Source organism: Mesoplodon bidens, assembly GCF_964165515.1.
Source record: "Mesoplodon bidens genome assembly, chromosome: 1".
Lineage (NCBI taxonomy): Eukaryota > Metazoa > Chordata > Mammalia > Artiodactyla > Ziphiidae > Mesoplodon > Mesoplodon bidens.
The window spans coordinates 42,983,834-42,999,208 of NC_138176.1; the positions used below are offsets into that span (position 1 = coordinate 42,983,834).

General features: G+C 36.5%; 1 protein-coding gene across 7 annotated transcripts in view; it reads right to left on the bottom strand.

Annotated features, from left to right (window-relative positions):
• The window catches only part of PCDH15 (protocadherin related 15), a gene marked incomplete at both ends in the record, with an annotated part of 718,913 nt that overhangs the window by 212,453 nt on the left and 491,085 nt on the right, over positions 1–15,375 (bottom strand). The gene's annotated exons all lie outside the window — the stretch shown is intronic.

Consider the following 15,375-nt stretch of genomic DNA (forward strand, 5'->3'; position numbering starts at 1 on the left):
TTTTTCTTCATTTCGCAAAGCCGCAGAACAACTAAGCCCATGCACCACAACCACTGAGCCTATGCTCTAGAGCCCACAAGCCACAACTACTGAGCTCATGTGCCACAACTACGGAAGCCCACGTGCCTAAAGCCCACACTCTGCAACAAGAGAAGCCACCGTAATGAGAAGGCCGCACACCGCAACAAAGAGTAGTGCCTGCTTGCCACAACTAGAGAAAGCCCATGTGCAGCAACAAAGACCCAAGGCAGCCAAAAATAAATAAATTAATTAATTAAAAAAAATCTTTTTCTATTGGATATGATTAGATGTAAACGTTTTCAATAAAGGCATACAGTGTGATAGAACAGTATAATTGGCTTTGGGAGTAGCTATACCCAACTTCAAGTAGTAATTGAATCAATAAATAAATGTATGAAAATAGGAAAGTCACATAACTTTTCTGATGCCCTGTTACCTTATCTGTAAAATGGTGCAATATTATTGGTGTGACTTCCTTCGCTGTACTCTGAGAAAAAATATACTAATGAATGTTCATTTATTCATTCATATTCATGTTTCAAATCTTTGGTCAACTGTGGTATACAATGCAAACAGATAGTAAGATAAGTAAAAATAACAAGCAAAATGTATTTTAAAGTAATAGTATTTTTGTGAATATTTTCCAACAGCATACTTTGAAATATTTTTCCCTTGCATAATTAAGGAAGGGGCTTAAAATTATATTCCACAATTTTATAATGGTATATATAGACAGTTTTATAAAATATATTCTACAACTTCCACAAGAATTACTCTCAGGAAGGAAATAAATCTTTTCCTAGAGGAAAATACATTGATTTGATACTCCTTGGGTTAAAAATGAGGAACAGAAGGCATAAATGTTTACAAGAGTCTAAACAAAAAATAATCATTAAACTGTTGAATAGTTAAAAGAAAAGCTATTTTTTTTTTACTCCTTAGAGAGAAGAAGAAGTAATAAAAGAGATGGAGAAAAGTCAGAAAACTGGGCTTAGGGAGGGCTGTGTGTAATATAGGTTGAGAGAAGAATGAAAAAATCATTAGTATTGGGATAGTCAACAGAATTTAAATAACATAACTGAACAGTAAGAAGCTATCTGTAGTTTCTGAATGTTTCTACCATCTATAATCTTCCTAGTATAATCAACATTCTGATGAATAATTTGTATAAATAGATTTTAGTAAAAATCAAAAAAGGATTATGGTAAATTGAATTATTGTGTGCAGTTTTCCACTTTCTCCCTGCTATTGAATTGTTTACCACATTGCCTTTGCCAAGTGACACTGCAGTAACTCCCATTAGAAAAGACTTTACACATATGAAATTAGGAATGGCCTCTTACACTCTTGACCTTCATAACAAAAACATGGTACTGGTGCAAAGAGAATAAGACACTTAAGAAGTAGGCCTAAACCTGAGCTCTGCCCTGGGGCCACACCCATCTGAGGCCAATGGAGATCAGCCAAACCCCAGTACAACCCCTACCTATGCACAGACTCAAGAGTGAGAAAAATGAATATTCACTGCTGTGTCATGAAGATTTTCTGTTGCCTGTTACACAGCATTATTACAGCAAAACTGATCACTGCAGGGATTAAATTTTACATATACAATTTCAAGGTATGAAATGGAGAGACTATTCACTGGAGCAGGAACTTAGACATAGAATTGGCCCATGAGTATATGTATACCTTCCTCTAACAGGCCGACTCCACCCAGAAATCTGAGGTTTCATTCAATCTTGGTTATATATTGAGAAGCCTAGTGACCCCAAGTAATATATTAAAAATATATTTATATATACATGTTATTTGTGGAAAATATATCATTTTTGTTCAGAAATTCCCATTTATCCACATGGCTTTGAAGCTTATCTGAAATCTACTTGCTATAAAACAGACTTCCTGACTGATAATGCTCTTCTATGGTAAGCAGCGGAGGTTTTATGTGAAAGATAGATTGACATAGAGTGAACCAGAAATTAATCTAGCAAGAAGTAAATGAATTTTTTTTAATGCAAACAGTAAACGTTTAGTAGTAGAAGAGAGAAATAAAAGGTACTATAAATCTCTTCCTTGGGAAAAAATATAGGTAGTCCAATATGTAATACAGGACCTTAAAATAATAAATAAATCCTCCAGTAAAGATCTCTAAAACTTGAATGAGGGAGTAAATCATGTGAAGAGTTAGAGAGAAGTGTTCCAGGAAGAGGTACAATCTTCTAAAATTTGTTGGGACTTGTTTTGTGACCTAGTGTGTGATCTATCCTGGAGAATGTTCCATATACACTCAAGAAGTATGTGTTTTCTGCTGCTCTTGGGTAGAATATTCTGCATATATCTGTTAGGAACAGTAGATCTATAGTGTTGTTCAAGCCTGCTGTTTCCTTATTGATTTTCTGTCTAGATGTTCTATTCATTATTGAAAGTGGGGTACTGAAGTCTCCTACTATTACCCTGGAGTTCCCTAATTGTCACGTCAGGTCTGTCAATATCTGCTTATATATTTAGGTGATATGATACTGCATACATATAAATTCATAATTACTATATCTTTCTAATGAATTGACCCTTTTAATAACTGTATAATGATCTTCTCTGTCTCCTGTGATAGACGAAACACTGATGAAAAAGACAATCATTGATGAAAGAAATTAAAGAAGACATAAATAAATGGAAAAACTCTCATGTTTGTGAATGTAAAGAATTAATATTATTAAAATATCCATACTTCCCAGAGCAATTAAAGATTCAATGAAATCCCTATCAAAATCCCAATAGTATTTTTTATGAAAATAGAAAAGCAATGCTAAAATTTGTATGGAACCACAAAAGACCTTAAACAGCCAAAGTAATCTTGAGAAAAAAAGAACAAAATTGAGGCATTGCACGTCCTGATATCAAAATATATTACAAAGCTACAGTAATTAAAACAGTATGATACTGGCATAAAAAGAGAAATATAGACCAAGGTAACAGAAAACGGAGCCCCAAAATAAGCCCACACCTATACAGTTAACTGATCTTTGACAAGGGAGCCAAGACTACAAGTGGGGAAAAAATAAAATCTTCAACAAATGGTATTGGGAAAACTGGATATCCACATGCAAAACAATGAAAGGTGACACATCTTACACCACACAGAAAGCTCAACTCAAAATGGATTAAAGACTTATAAGACCTGAAATTATAACACACCTAAAATAAAATATAAAGAGAATAAATAAATATTTGTATAAAAGAAAATGAAAGTGGACTTGTATGTCACATCATACACAAAAATAAAATTCAGATGAAAGACAATATAAATAACAAAACAAAAAAGTATCTTAAAATAATATAGGAGAATATCTTCATGATCTGAGGATGGCAATTAACAATTGAAAAATGATGAATAAAGTTGGCTATCTTAAAATTAAAATCTCTGTGTATCAAAAGACACCATTAGGAAGTGAAATGAAAGCCCCAACATTGAAGAAGATGTCTGAAATACATGTAACAAGGAGGGAGCAATATGTTGAATATATAAAGATCTCCCACCAATGAAAAAGAACACTCAAGAAGAAAAATCATTGGCAATCCTTTGGATAAAGGGATAAGAGATTTACATAGGCACTTTGGAAAAAACAAAATTGAAATAAATATATGAAATGTTCAATCTCATTAGGGAAATGCTGATCAAGACCACAATGTGATACCACTAAAATTATACCACATTGATCTAAATTAGAAAGATTGACACACCAAGAATGCAGATGGGGACCATTACTAACTCAGAGAATTCTTGACACAGTCACTATGGAAAGCAATTTCACATTTTCAATAAAGTTAACTATGCTTATACTCATCGAGAAACTCAGGCACATTCTCTGTGCTCCAGGAGAAATCATATAAAAATATTCACAGCAGGATTGATTATAATAGCCCTAAACTAGAAACCACTCAAATATCCATCAATAGTGGAATGTGAATGGCATAGATACACATAGAAAATAAAATACGTGAATAAACAGAAGAAATGTGGTTGAATCTTAAAAAACATTAAGATTAATGAAAGAAGGCACATACAAAAACATATATACACTGTAATTCTGTATATACACATTAAAAATAGACAAAAGTAAACTATATTATTTATGGATGCTTATTTAGTTGGTAAATCTACAATAGAAAGAAAGAAACTGTCAGAGTGGTTAATTGTAAGTGGAGGAAAGTGATTAGGACTAGGAAGAAGCACCCCTGGGGGATTTCCTGGTGATGCATTATATACTTGGGATATACTTGCATTTATGTTTACTTTATAATAATTTATTAAATGGTGCATTCATGTTTAATCACTGTCTATATACTACACATTTTTTCTTAAAGTTTAAAGGACAAGATTTGGTCTTAATAAAAGCCTTCAGAAACAGTTGCAATTCTTCCTGTAAAACCAAAAATTGATTGCCAAACTTCATCCTCAGTGAGGCTGTAAAGTCAGCATAAGTAATTGTGGTAAGCTATAACGTTTGTGGAGAAGGATAACTGAATCCAACTAAAGTGAATAGGCCATGAATCCTCATCAGTCTATAAAACAGAAGTACAATTTATATAAAGTTGGATCTCATAAATAAGTAATGTAGCATTAAAAGGCACAGCAAGATGAATAGAGCAGGGGTTTGTGAAGCAAAAAATGGTGGGTATTTCTTCTTAGGCAAATATTAAATAATTTAAATGGGTATATATTTTAAATGGGTGAGTGAACAGGCTGGTTACAGTTTTTCTCTTGGTAATCTTCTTACACCTGAATATATCCCTCATTATCATTTCCTGTTCTCTCAGGTGGTAAATACGTTGTCCTGTACTAAATATAAATTTCAATTGTTCTTTGCATTAATAGTGCTTTTTTTAACATCTTTATTGGAGTATAATTCCTTTACAGTGGTGTGTTAGTTTCTGCTTTATAACAAAGTGAATCAGCTATACATATACATATATCCCCATATCTCTTCCCTCTTGTGTCTCCCTCTCTCCCACCCTCCCTATCCCACCCCTGTAGATGGTCAAAAAGCACCCAGCTGATCCCCCTGTGCTAGGTGGCTGCTTCCCACTAGCTATCTATTTTACATTTGGTAGTATATATAAGTCCATGCCACTCTCTCACTTTGTCCCAGCTTACCCTACCCCCTCCCCAGGTCCTCATGTCCATTCTCTAGTAGATCTGCATCTTTATTCCCATCCTGTCCCTAGGTTCTTCATAACCATTTTTTAATTGCATATATATGTGTTAGCATACATATTTGTTTTTCTCTTTCTGACTTACTTCACTCTGTATGACAGACACTAGGTCCATCTACTTCACTACACATAACTCAATTTCATTTCTTTTTATGGCTGAGTAATATTCCATTGCATGTGTGTCACATCTTCTTTATCCAATCATCTGTCAATGGACACTTAGGTTGCTTCCTAAGTGTAAGCACTGTAGATAGTGTTGCAATGAACATTGTGATACATGTCTCTTTTTGAATTATGGTTTTCTCAGGGTATATGCCCAGTAGTGGGATTGCTGGGTCATATGGTAGTTCTATTTTTAGTTTTTAAGGAACCTCCATACTGTTCTCCATAGTGGCTGTAACAATTTACATTCCCACCAACAGTGCAAGAGGGTTCCTTCTTCTCCCCAACCTCTCCAGCATTTATCATTTGTAGATATTTTGATTATGGCCATTCTGACTGGTTAGAGGTGATACCTCATTGTAGTTTTGATTTGCATTGCTCTAATGATTAATGATGTTGAGCATTCTTTCCTGTGTTTGTTGGCAATCTGTATATCTTCTTTGGAAAAATGTCTTTTTAGGTCTTCTGCCCATTTTTGGACTGGGTTGTTTGCTTTTTTGATATTGAGCTGCATGAGCTGCTTGTAAATTTTGGAGATTAATCCTTTGTCAGTTGCTTCATTTGCAAATATTTTCACCCATTCTGAGGGTTGTCTTTTCATCTTCTTTATGGTTTCTTTTGCTGTGCAAAAGCTTTTAAGTTTCATCAGGTCCCATTTGTTTTTGTTTTTATTTCCATTTCTCTAGGAAGTGGATCAAAAAGATCTTGCTGTGATTTATGTCACAGAGTGTTCTGCCTATGTTTTCCTCTAAGAGTTTTATAGTGTCTGTTTACATTTAGGTCTTGAATCCATTTTGAGTTTATTTTTGTGTATGGTGTTAGGGACTGTGCTAATTTCATTCTTTTCCATGTAGCTGTCCAGTTTTCCCAGCACCCCTTATTCAAGACGCTGTCATTTTGCCATTGTATATTATTGCCTCCTTTATCAAAAATAAGGTGACCATATGTGCGTGGGTTTATCTCTGGGCTTTCTATCCTGTTCCATTGATCTGTATTTCTGTTTTTGTGCCAGTACCAGACTGTCTTGCTTACTGTAGTTTTGTAGTATAGTCTGAAGTCAGGGAGCCTGATTCCTCCAGCTCCATTTTTCATTCTCAAGATTGCTTTGGCTATTCGGGAGTCTTTTGTGTTTCCATACAAGTTGTGAAATTTTTTGTTCTAGTTCTGTGAAAAATGCCATTGGCAGTTTGATAGGGATTGCATTGATTCTGCAGATTGCTTTGGGTAGTATAGTCATTTTCACAATGTTGATTCTTCCAATTGAAGAACATGGTATATCTCTCCATCTATTTGTATCATCTTTAATTTCTTTCATCAGTGTCTTATAATTTTCTGCATACAGGTCTTTTGTCTCCTTAGGTAGGTTTATTCCTAGGTATTTTATTCTTTTTGTTGCCATGGTAAAAGGGAATGTTTCCTTAATTTCTCTTTCAGACTTTTCATCATTAGGGTATAGGAATGTAAGAGATTTCTGTCCATTAATTGTGTATCCTGCTACTTTACCAAATTCATTGATTAGCTCTAGTAGTTTTCTGGTAGGGTCTTTAGGATTCTCAATATACAGTATCATGGCATCTGCAAACAGTGACATCTTTACTTCTTCTTTTCTGATTTGGATTCCTTTTATTTCTTTTTCTTCTCTGATTGCTGTGGTTAAAACTTCCAAAACAATGTTGAATAACAGTGGTGAGAGGGGATAACCTTGTCTTATTCCTGATCTTACTGGAAATGGTTTCAGGTTTTCACCATTGAGAACGTTGTTGGCTGTGGGTTTGTCATATATGACCTTTATTATGTTGAGATAAGTTCCCTCTATGCCTACTTTCTAGAGGGTTTTTATCATAAATCGATGTTGAATTTTGTCAAAAACTTTTTCTGCATCTATTGAGATGATCGTATGGTTTTTATTCTTCAATTTGTTAATATGGTGTATCACAGTGATTGATCTGCGTATACTGAAGAACCCTTGCATTTCTGGAATGAACCTCACTTGATCATGGTGTATGATCCTTTTAATGTGCTGTTGGATTCCGTTGGCTAGTGCTGCACAGACTCCCCAGAGGGAAGGCATGGGTAGTGACCTGTGCTTGCACACAGGCTTCTTGGTGGCTGCAGCAGCAGCCTTAGAGTCTCATGCCCGTCTCTGGGGTCCATGCTGTTAGCCGCGGCTCGCGCCTGTCTCTGGAGCTCCTTTAAGCAGTGCTCTTATTCCCCTCTCCTAGCACACCACAAAACAAAGGAGCAAGAAAAAGTCTCTTGCCTCTTCGGCAGCTCCAGACTTTTTCCCGGACTCCCTCCCGGCTAGCTGTTGTGTACTAGCCCCCTTCAGGCTGTGTTCACGCAGCCAACCCCAGTCCTCTCCCTGGGATCTGACCTCCAAAGCCCAAGCCTCAGCTCCCAGCCCCCGCCCGACCTGGCGGGTGAGCAGACAAGCCTGTCAGGGTGGTGAGTGCCCGCCACCCACCATCTCCACTGGCAAAGGGGCTTCCCAGTGTGTGGAAACGTTTCCTCCTTCACAGCTCCCTCCCACTGGTGCAGGTCCTGTCCCTATTCTTCTGTCTCTGTTTTTCCTTTTTTCTTTTGCCCTACCCAGGTACGTGCGGAGTTTCTTGCCTTTTGGGAAGTTTGAGGTCTTCTGCCAGCGTTCAGTAGGTGTTCTGTAGGAGTTGTTCCACATGTAGATGTATTTCTGATGTACTTGTGGGGAGGAAGGTGATCTCCACGTCTTACTCTTCCGCCATCTTGAAGGTCTCCAATACTGCTTTTTAAATCAACCCCATATATACTATTCTACATGTTGCAATTCTAAAAGTAGAGAGATTTCCAGTATCAACAGTTTTTCTCCATTTATCAAGACCACTTATTTACTTGCATGTATGTGTGTGAGGTAAGCCAAATAGGTATTTTAGTTGTTGACATATATTTCTCTTTCTACAACGTTCATGAATCTTTAGTGGAAAAATGTACTTTCAGATCATTTTAATCCATTAGGTCTAGTTTAATTTAGCATCTTATATTGGGCTGGGTAGTGAGGTTTCTAATATCAATATGACACAGTCTCTGCTTTCAAGAAATTTGAGTAAATGGAAACTTTCAGTAGACTTTGGTACGCGCTACCAAAAAGTTGTACACAGTATGAGATGGGCCATTTAGGACATAGAAAAGTTCAGAAAAAGCTTTTCTCAAAAGATTATGTTTGACTAAAATTTTCAAGGATGAGTTATCTAAATAAAAAATGGAGAATGAAGAAATGAGGGCAGAGGGCATGAGCAGAGGCAAACAGACATGGGAGAGTTCTGAGAACGTGCATTAGTAATCTCAAGCAGGTTAGTGTTCCTGGAGGTGAAGTTGTAAAAGCAGTAATGGGAAGTGTGCCTTGTTTGCTGCATTGAGGGTTACTTTCTACTATTGAATTATGTTTGTTAGAGACATCCCCAGCAGTTACATTAAGGATAAGTATGAGGCTTGTTAAGATTAGTGATAGGATAACGTATTAGGAGGTTGTAACAATAGGTCAGGAGACATATAATGAGAGCTTGACTGTTGTTGTTTTGGGGAGAGGAGAAAATTTGAAAACTATTTGAAGCATGTAAAATTATCAAGATTGGTGACTGACTGGATATGGACAGTGAGGGAGAAAGAGAAGACTGAGATGCCTCTCCAGTTTGGCTTGGGAATAATAAACTGAGAGGCAGAATTCAAGAGAAGAAGTCCTTTCTGAGGAAGATGAAAATAAGGGTTCAATCTTAAACATGTTGAATTTGAGGTGCCTCTAGGACATTCAGGCGGGTTTGTTTTACAGATAAATGTCTATTTGAGGCTGTAGGCTGAAGGAGCAGAGGCAGTTATAGATATAGCTGTGGAAGACATCAGCATCCAAGTGTAATTAAAACAGTGGTTTTTAATGTCAGTGGAATTTCCCCCCAAAATGTGTAGAATTAAAACAAATGAGAAGACAGTTCCAATCTCCAGAGTTTGTTTTGGAGGTGATGAATATGGTTATTACCTTGATTGTGGTGATGGTAACACAAGTGTACATGTATATTTCCCAACTCAAAGTCACCAAATTGCATACATTAATTATCTGTCCCTTTTTGTATACAAGTTTTACATCAATAGAGCTAGGAGGAAAAGGACTAATACAATATTTTTTAAAGAAGGTTTATGAAGAAACAGATAAAGGGAAGACGAAAAGAATCAGACATGCTTAAACATGAAAACCAGGGGCAAACATGTAGTAGAGTCTCATAAAGGAGAGTGTGAGATCCATCTCAAATGCAGCAGTGAAGTTATTCAGATAAAGATGACATTTAGCAATAAAGAGGTCATTGGTTACTATGGGGTTGAGGATGGATATCATTCATTATGCATCTGGGATTATACAACTGTGAATATTTATACACACACATGTATGCACACGTACATGTACCTATTATAATAGCTGATAGTAAGACTAAAAACTGGCAAAAGGATATATCCCAAGTAAATATTATAAAAATATATGCATAAAATTTTCTAATCTATTTATGAACCACTAATTGAATATCTGAAAGATCACCAAGCTTCAAAAATACTCACAAGCAATAGATAAATCTCCATTATAAATATTTTTAGGTAGCAGCATTAAAATGGAGATCATTAAGTTTTCAAATTGTGTGGGCTTCTTTTCTTTACTTGACTGAGCACAGTTTTTGCATTATATGGTTTGATTTGACAAGAGAACCCATAAAAATCCACACTTGTGGCCCACTTAAAAAAGAAGTATTATAGTTTTAGGCACTGTTGAACATCATGCTGAGCTACAAGAGCTAAATAAAACACCGTAAAGCTCCCCACCTTCATTTCATTTTTAGAACCCCACACAGGGAGACGACAATTACATTAATCAGAGACAGACCACTGAGGTTCAGATTTATTTTAATATTAAATTGTATAGTTGAAGGAGATATCAATTTCTTTTTAAAATGGCACCATCACTAGCCTTCTAAACACTTCAGTTTACTAATGATTTTAAAACTGCCTTAAGGGTTTAAAACTGAAGCCCTACCACTTCATCCCAGCTGAGATTTAGCATGCAGATCTCACGATGGGAATACATTTCTGTTTCAGGTTAAATAAATTCAGCCTCTTTTATTTTAGAACTGGAAGAACATTTTGTTGACTCAGAGCTCTAGTTTTGTTACTTAGAGCTAAAAGAAGTCAGTTCAGCATAAGAAATTCTACAAGTTTGTAGAATTGGAAGTCTGCTGGGACGAGGTTCACTCTGTATTGTATATAATGTTGAGAACATTTTTTAACCTTAACAGGCATTGTTGTTTCCAAATATGCCTTCTCTGATGAATCTGTGCATGCATGCATGCCCAGGGCTACTCTGAAAACTGAGATGAAGAACTGAAAAAGAATTCTGGCCCCTAAGAAACTCCTCAAAGAAATGCTATCGTGAAGGCTAGACACCTTTGATATGAGCTCCAAGGTTTTTCTCTGCTGCTCTCCCTTCAGTATCCACTGACCTGAAACATGCACACAGAGTGATGTGCTGAAGCACCTACAGCAGCAAGTGTGCCTAAGTAAAAACACCCTCTTATTCTCCTTAATAAGCTAGACTCTGTTAGAAAAGTACAAAGAAGTTCTCTTGTGACCCTGTATCTAAGACTGTGTTTATTAAAAGATCTTCCTTTATCTTCCCCCCACTCTCCAATCCAGACTCAAGATTGAATCTATGAGACATTAGTTGAGAAAACAAATGAAAATGACACACACCATATTGAACTAAGCATCATGATTTTTTATCTCCTGTGAAATACTGTGAAGGGTACTAAACAAAACATTACACTGACAAGTAAAGTCTTTTTATCAGTGGCTATTTCGTTAGGCCTTCCTGGCCTACACCATCTGAACTCAACATGTATTAACCAATTTTCTAGAACTTCTCTAAGCAAATTTTCCATTATTGACAGACAATTGACTTTTTCTCAAATTGCCTTTTAGGCTCAATTATGACTTGCATCCCATCCACCTGGTATATCTATTTCCTTTTTTTTTTTTTAATAGAATCTTGCTAATTTGTTAAGTTACTGCAGATGATACATTTTCCCCATGAATCCTGACAGAGCCACCTTAGTCCTTTGTGGTATTTTTCATTCCTTTTAGTAAATAATCAGTATGACACATTTGACATTTGACATAGAGGCACAATTTATTCTTACTGTGTTTGCTAGATTTTATTCTATATACATCTTTCCCCCAACTATACTGCTACTGCTTGTGTTTTGAGAATATGGAAAGATTCTCAAATTTAAGTGTGGTATACTATATCTGTGTATAGTAACTTCTACATTAAAAAACAAGTTTAGCCAGACTATTACTCAACCATAAAAAAGAATGAAATAATGCCATTTGCAGCAATATGGATGGACCTAGAGATGATCACACTAAGTGAAGTAAGGCAGAGAAAGACAAATATATATCATTTATATGTGGAATCTAAAAAAAAAAAAAAAAAAAGAAAAGATACAAGTGAACTTTTTCCAAAACAGAAACAGACCCATAGACATAGAAAACAAACTACGGTTACCAAAGGGGAAAGAGGGGAGGATAAATTAGGTGTTCAGGATTAACATAAACACACTATTATATCTAAAATAGATAACCAACAGGGACCTACTGTATAACACAGGGAACTATACCCGATATTTTGTAATAACCTATAGGGGAAAATGTTATCGAACCCTGACCTCTGGCCACCTCCTAGGGGTAGACAACTGAACTAAGCTGTACCAATTTTTGAATTTGAATGGAGAGACTGAAGCTGGTTGAAGCTGCTACCTTAATGGCAGTGTCCATGTAGTCCAGTTGCTGAGGCCTCCACAGACTATGGCCCATGGAGACTGCGGACACCATTAGGTCATGAAAGCCGGGATGGGGGAGAGGTTCGCAGCTGCTTCAAGGCCTGGGCCTGGCCAGTGGGCGGCCCTGGCGAGGGCTATGGAGCTCTGCAGGACACAGCCCTCAGCCTGTCCCTGGGCCCCCAGCTCACCCAGCGGCCTGAGGCTGCAGGGCCTGGAGGGCCCTGGGGAGAAGGCCTCCATCTGCCTCTTGTCTCATTCTGTCCAGAAGACCACAACGAGGCTGACTGAGCGGGACCTCTAACCGCGTTAAGGGTCGCGTGTTAATAGTCATATATAATACTAATGGCTGCGTGCCCACTCTGCCCCTATTACAAAAATAATCTGAAAATATATATATATGCATAACCATATCACTTTACTGTATACCTGAAACTAACACAACATTGTAAATCAACTATACTTCAAAATTTTTTTAAGTTTATTTTTAATATGCTAATAAAACTTTTTGCTCTGTATAATCCAGAAATATTGCTTCAGAAGTATTACCTAGTAAGTAAAGTTTGATACTACGACACTACCTTAATAAATAAAAAGGAAATACATGGTTCCTTTAGCATTTGAATTCAAATATTGGTTTACTCGTACTAAAATGTCATTAGAACAAAAATGCGAAGTTGGTAACTCAAATTGAATACAATAACTAACCATACATATTTTGGTTTTAAGTGTGTCTTAATAGTTTTTGGTGACAGTTAAAATTAAATTTTATAAGTGGAGCATGAGTCATTTAGCGAAATTAATGTATTATATAGTTATCATTAGGTAGCAATAGGAGACCATTGTGATGCATCGAAGTTCCATTCTATGAACTGGAACTGTGCTGACTCAGTGGGATGCGACTACTTTGGATGGTTTCCTTCTCCTTTGTACTTTCAAGCTCATTTTGTTTTTTATGAAAACATGTTATTGCCTAAAGACCAGGATAATTATTCCTTTATCAAATTATGAGTGCTAAAGTCTATATTTCAATTTTTAATGCTGAGAAATTATAGAGAATGTTTCTCATCATATTTAAGAACCAGGAGACAATAAATAAAAGTTAATGCTGTAATTCTTTCAAAGACAAAGAATCACTAGGAAAAGTGGCAAAGATAGGTTAAGGGAAAGGAAAAATAAAACTAAAAATCAATCAGCATACTAATGTCTATGTATGTGTTATGACCTGTATATTCCCTATGGGTTTTATGTCTCCAATGCTAAGTAAATTAAAAGAAATGGGAAAGATTATTTTCCTAAATTTCCAATATCTCTTTATTTTATCTGAATACTTGACAGATATGATTAAAATAATTCTCAGTTCTCATCAAAGTGGAATCCTAGAGTGACAACTGTAATATAACTTAACTATCATTATGATTAAACTATCACATTAGTTCAAGTTTTTGTTTGTTTTTTTTTTCGAAGACAAGTTTTATTTGGGAAGAGTTTCTAATTGTTAAAGCTGCAAGCAAGTTCCCTTCACAAGTATAGTTCTACAGACCTAGTAGTTTCAGAGATCCCAGTGTTCAAAGGTACACCTCAAAATTAATAACAAAAACACACCCACGGCGAAAGGGAAGAGCTGTTAGACTGGTTTGGAATGTACAGCCATGGATTTCAGCTGGGCTATTATAATTGCCTTCTAATTCACCTTTCTGGATTTATAATCTTCCATTACAATCTCCTTAGCAGCAATCTTTATAAAATAAAAATCTAATGATACCAGCACCTCAGACCCTCTAGAGGTCTCCCCAGCACCTTCTACAACATGGCAAAGAGAAACATTTATGATGTGTCACATCTTATTTAATGTAATTATGACATGTCACATGCTGTCATTTGTCTATGCTTTTATGCATGCAATCAACTTTCCTTAGATAGTTTCTAACCCCTTTCAACTTCCTTCTCACCAGTATTCATCCTTCATGAATCAGCTTCAACATTGCCCCCTTTCTCTGTTTTCAGAACATGCCCCTCTTATAGATTTAATCACCTTCTTTGCTTGGTGTAACAGAAACTGTCAGTGCCCCATGCATGTCCCTCAGAGCATGTATAGTTTCTGGCCAACTTCCATCTGCTAGTAACTGCAGTCTCACTGAAAGCCCTTACATCAGAATTGCAGAGAGCTGGATGCTTGCCTGGAGGCAGGAAGTGCTGAAAATGTGCCCTCATCCACAGCATCGCTGACCAAGAACTCTCAGGTGTTAGTGTGTGAATTTACCAGTTCCATCACTTTTCAGGATCATTAATTCTGGGGAATGTATTTTGTGTCACTTCCCAGAATTTGCCCTTTTAAGCTCCATTTCTCTTAAGGACAGCTAGTTAACTGCAATCCCTTTATTGTCTGCCTTCTCTTCTCTGCATCACTTCCTCACTTCCCTATTAGTATTACTTTAACTTCTCAGAAAAACTATTTATACCTGACTCTTGTCGCCAGGTTTTTTCGTGTAGAATCTACAGTTAAACTTTTGATACCAGAGGTACTGTGTGGGGTTCTGAGGTTGAATGTCTTGCTGGCCACATGGCATCAAGACCACTTGGCATGTTGTAACAGAATAATTACAAAACTCTCTCTTGTGGTGAATTGGGATGGTAAAAAGGCATAAGGGGATGTATATCTTATCAATTTCTCCAGGATTTGAGAAAGATAGTGACATGATAATGACAATGACTATGGAGTTAACAGTTGTTGCAAGTATTGTCAGTGCTCTCAGGAAAAAAAACTGATGAGCTCAAGCTCAAGTCAGAAGGGTCTCGCTAACAGCATTTAAAGAAACCCTCCTCTTTTAAAGCCAGAGAGAAGATTGAACTGAAAAAACAGACCCTTTGTTTGATTGTAATAGTAGTTGAATTGTAGAGAAGATTTACTGCAAAGCACCGGCAAACCTCTTATTTAAAACTCCAGGCCTTAACAGGAAATATGTAGGACCCTGAAACCTGGACTTGGGGTACCAGGTTGACTCACTCTTGCTGGAGGATTCTTTCCTTGTCTGGAGACCACATAGATGCATCATCTGAGGTCAACACTTCAAGATATATGTACATTCCTCAAAAATTTCCCTCATCTTATGGTTTCTAGACCACTATG